At 48.5% G+C, this 5,275-nt stretch overlaps 1 pseudogene; it reads right to left on the reverse strand.

Annotated features, from left to right (window-relative positions):
• Positions 1 to 4,622: 4,622 nt before the first annotated feature.
• On the reverse strand, positions 4,623 to 4,746 carry LOC134899832 (U2 spliceosomal RNA; annotated as a pseudogene).
• Between the last annotated feature and the right edge of the window lie 529 nt (positions 4,747 to 5,275).

Below are 5,275 nucleotides of genomic sequence, written 5' to 3' on the forward strand. Positions count from 1 at the left end.
GCGATAGAATCCGAGCCTCGCGAGAATCCGACAGCGTGATGATGACGTTCGGGCGCGCTCGGGTTAACCGAGCAAGGCGGGAAGATCCGAGTCGCTCGGACCCGTGTAAAAAAACATGAAGTTCGGGCGGGTTCGGTTTCCGAGGAACCGAACCCGCTCATCTCTAGTATTTACCCTGCAGAGAAACAAAATAACCCACCCAAATCTAACTCTCTCTGCACATGTTATATCTGCCTCCCCTGCAGTGCACATGGGGGGTAATTCCAAGTTGATCGCAGCAGGATTTTTGTTAGCAATTGGGCAAAACCATGTGCACTGCAGGGGAGGCAGATATTACATGTGCAGAGGGAGTTAGATTTGGGTGGGGTGTGTTCAATCTGCAATCTAATTTGCAGTGTAAAAATAAAGCAGCCAGTATTTACCCTGCACAGAAATAAAATAACCCACCCAAATCTAACTCTTTCTGCACATGTTATATCTGCCTCCCCTGCAGTGCACATGGTTTTGCCCAATTGCTATCAAAAATCCTGCTGCAATCAACTTGGAATTACCCCCCTGGTTTTGCCCAACTGCTTACAAAATTCCTGCTGCGATCAACTCAGAATTACCCCCTATAGCTTCAGTTTTGTCATACAGACTGTTTAATTCTGTCAAGGATTTTGAACATTAAATAACAGCACTGTAAAAATCTTCTCTATATTGATCACAGAATTGATCACAGAAATATTAGGGATACCCTCTTACCATCATTAACCGCCAGGTACTGACTCCACCCTCTGCGCAGTGAGATGGTAACTTAGTGCTACCACCAGGCTCCTATACTGGTACCTGGAACCATTTCTCCAGGCTCCTACCACCGACAACTTGAACCACCTACTTTTGGGTATGTGTGGCGTCCCTTACTGTAGACCAGTCTGCATTAAGTATCTGGCAGAGGGTTTGAGCTTGGAGACACTGGGCTCAATCCAGAACAGTCAGAGAATGGAATAGCATTTTGCACAGCATAAAGATATCACAGAAGACCAATCCTTGTAGATGTTCAAAGAATACACACCTTTATATCCTGTTCTTACACATCATACCACAGGGAGTAGGTCTGTCCTATGGTTCTTACCAATCAAGCTAGGGGGCATACCTTGTGCATGCACACATTTAACATTGTCCCTACAGACCAGGGGTGGGGAACCTGCGGCCCTCCAGCTGTTGTTATACTACACATCCCAGCATGCTCTGCAAAAGTTTTAGCATGACCAAATAGGAAAACTATATCAGGGCATGCTGGTATTTGTAGTTTAACAACAGCTGGAGGGCAAAAGGTTCCCCACCCCTGCTATAGACAGTGGAGAGTGATTACTCCTCTGTGCCTGAGACCACCTGGACAGATTCTCATCACCCAGGTTCTGGCACATCTAGAGTGGGGGATAATTCCCTCCATAACTTAGTTGCAGGATTCTGGTAGAGGAACTTATCACCTTGTCTGACTGACTTTGGGCCCCAGATGCAGGCAGTCAAGATCTCCAGCCAGCAGTCTCCTGGCCATGGAGTGGAAGCTTTTTGGAGCTCCATTGAAAGAATTAGCTAGATGTGCTGGCAAGCTCTATCTGCACCTCCTCATACCACTTTGAGGGGTTGGGTTCTAAATGCCGGCAGTCGGGATGCCAGCGGTCTGAATACCGACAGCTGCATCCTGACAGAGAGAATCCTGACTGTGGGAAGGTAAGTATACAGCAGCAGCAACGCAGGAGATTGGACCAATAGGAGGCTGTTCTCTCTGAAGGTCTTTTGTGAGCAGGGAAAACTAACAGACTGCACACTGCAGCCACAGACAGAGAGTGAGCTACTAAACCTGTCTGGAAACGGTATCCGGATGATAGGTCGACCTTAATTAGGTTGACAGTCAATTGGTCGAGCACTAATGGTCGACATGGACAAAAGGCCAACATGGTCATTAGGTTGACATGTAAAAGGTCGACAGTGTTTATTGTCGACAGGTACAAAAGGTTGAGATGTGCAAATGGTTGACACACATATGGTCGACGCAATTTATTCCTCTTTTCTTCTTCTTTTTTTTTTAATACTGTACCATCCACATGGACATGGCAAGTGAAGTCGTACACTAATTGTGGTTCCACTTGCTTTGACGATGAAAATTACACCCCAAAATTTCTCATGTTGACCCTTTGTCCCTGTCAATCTTTTCCAGTGTTGACATTTCACATATCGACCTTTTCATCATGTCGACCAATAGTGGTTGACCTACTGACTGTTGACCTAATTAGGGTCGACCCTGTGATCCATACCCTCTGGAAACAGTGCATACTTATCAAAAGTGAGAATGCAATGAAGGTACAGTAACCAGGGTCGGATTGGCCATAGGGCTCACCAGAAACATTCCTGGTAGGCCAACGTGTCTGTGGGACCTGTTTTGTGTTTTATCATGTAGCCCCACCCCCCACATGACAGGCAGCCCACTGTACTCAGTACACTGCATTGTCCCCAGTCATTCTGTTATTCCATCTCTGCAGTACAGCAACTCTGCCATCCAGTGATGCTGCCATGGCTACACGGAAAGTTATACCTCTATTGCTGCCCATGTCGGGCCACTTCTACAGAATTTTACAGGGTCACTTTTAGTTCCCAATCCGCCCCTGGTCTCATCTTTTGCGTACAATCAGTCCCTATGAGGAGGGATCCCCCCAGATCTGACCACACCCCTATTAGGGTTGCTATCATAAATTTCCTGGGCTAGTTATGAGCCAGTCCAAACAGCTCTGCACAGTGATTCCATATCCTGCCCTACGTTCATGTGTCAATATATAGCACTCTCTGTACTGTGATGCCCTATGCCCTAATAGATCCTGAGTCACTTTAGTTTATAGCACTGTGATACCATATCCTGCCCTATTCTGTAGGATGCCACTATGTATCATTCTGTTCTGTGATACCATATCCTGCTATATTTTATCATGTGCACTCTGTTACAGTAGCTGCTCTGTTATATAAAGTTCAACTGTATACCACACTGTATTGTGGTACCATGTCCTGCTCTGTTATATTATGTGCTACTTTATACAACTGTACAATATACCATACTTGTCTACTCTCCTGGAATGGCCGGGAGGCTCCCGAAAACCGGGTGACCCTCACGCCCCCCCGGAAGAGCGGGCAAGTCTCTTGATTCTTAAATTCCCCCCTGCCCGGCCGCCCACTTTGTGAGTAAAGTGGGCAGTCCGGGCAATCGATGACGCGATTCTTGTTGAATAACGTCATCAAAGCAGTATAATGCCGGTAATAGCGGCATTACAGAGCGGGGGCGTGGCTTAAATGGTGTCCCGCTGTAACCACGCCCCGAACAGTCTCTGCCCCGCCCCCGTACCGCCTCCACTCCACCCCCTCTGCTCGTCATTATCCTGCCCCGCCCCCCTGCTGAGCCGACCTGGCTGCTCTCTCCAGGAGAGAGCAGCCAGGAAGTAGGTAAGTATGCAATATACCATATCCTGCCCTAGTGTGTGTGCTACTTTCCACTGCTCTGAACTTTTACAGTATATACTGCACTAATGTACTTTTTACTACTTTATGCCATGCCTAAAGAGTAATAAGGTACAATAAAATTCAGAGACATGTTGCATGGATGTGTGCGGCACTCCGGACAAAAAAAGGACTCTTAACGTAGCATCTCTTTCAAAGTTTCAGCGCTCTTTAATCTATAGGGGCCCCCTTGTTTTAAGTGCTCTGAGCCCCCAGAGCCTTAATCCGTCTCTGTCACACTCACAGAAGAACACTCAGGTATGTAATCAGCTTGGAAAGGAATGCAGCAGTTGGTAACACAGATCCATTTTTTTTTTTTTTTTGAAGCCCGAGGTGCGATACTTCATCACCCAGTGTCTGTGCCAAACGTGCTGGGGGCATAGGATCTTGTACCCTCTCCAAAAGGAGAAGGGCCCCGTTACTCCCCAACCCCTCAGAGCCCAAAGGCCTACTGAGGGGAAAAGGGTCTGTGGGTCCCTCCTTGCCAAGGCGCAGAGGGACCCTCGTGTGTCCCCAGGGTTGGCCGAAGCTTCCCCCTGGGGACCGAAAACAGCGTCTGGCCCTCCCCAAAAGGAGAGGAACTCAGCAACTAGGGGAGAGGGTGGCCCGTAAGGGTCTCACCTAAACCCCAACAAAAAACCGTGAACGTGACTTACGAAACCAAAATAAGTGCTGTGCATAAATAGATAAGCCCCAGCCAAAAGGCCGGGGGGGGGGGGGGGGTGTATAAAAAATTGTCCTTGCCCTAGCCAAAAGGCCAGGGCAAGGTAAAAAGTGCTACAGAAGTTGGGGAGTGACAGTGCTCGTGCCATCAAAGTGCAAAGGCGCCCGCACCAATGCAAATGAAGGCACCCCTGGGTCACCCCAGGGGCACGTGTCACCTCGAGCTTCGAGCCGCTCCCAGTCTCTCAGCCAGACCAAGCTTCATACCTACTCTATGCCAGGGCCTACCCCAGTACAAGAGTAGATACTAAACCAGGCCGTTCCCTGTCCAACAAAAGGGTCCCATATACCCATACGAAGTAGGGATACTAAGCCCAGTTTTTCTCCACTCTCGACCAGTGGCCTTGCCACACCCTGGCATGGTACTTCACAAGGTGTTTCTCCATTCTACATCTAGGAACCTCTCACGCTCCTAGTGTAAGAACAGGTACTCCACCCTGTGTTTCCCTCGAGCAGATACTACACTTGATCTTAGCCAAAAGGCCGAGAAGCAAATCCATGCTGCAGTAGTTGCATGCTGAGCAGACCTCTCAGGCAATTCTGGAAGACTGCAGAACAGATGGCAAGGATGAGTCACAAGGCAGTCTGGTAAATTATGGGAGAAATAGTCAGGATTGTCACAAAGCCTATGTACTTCTTTCTACATCGGTGCAGTCAGAGGGATCCGATCGGATGCCTCCTAACAGTCCCCATGGCCGCCTCGTCCTTTTGCGCATGCACAGACTCTCGTGTCATAATCCCAGAATTCCAGAGAATGGCTTTTATCGCAAAGGGCAGCTCTTATTGGGAGAGCTGCCCTTTGTGATACTAATCGCATATCTTAGTACATATGCGATTGGTATCAGCGCGGATAAGTGGCGGGATGAACTGCGCAAGGTTGGTACATTCCGCCTTTAGTGTACTGGGGCGCCAGGAGCTAAGCTCCTGTTCCCCAGCGTTCTACAGCTTATAGCCATGCAGCCTGGGACTAAACTCTCCTGAGTTGCTGCAGACGTTTCTGTGGCGCACACATATAATAATAAAA

This window comes from Pseudophryne corroboree, chromosome 3 (genome assembly GCF_028390025.1).
Source record: "Pseudophryne corroboree isolate aPseCor3 chromosome 3, aPseCor3.hap2, whole genome shotgun sequence".
Taxonomy (NCBI): domain Eukaryota; kingdom Metazoa; phylum Chordata; class Amphibia; order Anura; family Myobatrachidae; genus Pseudophryne; species Pseudophryne corroboree.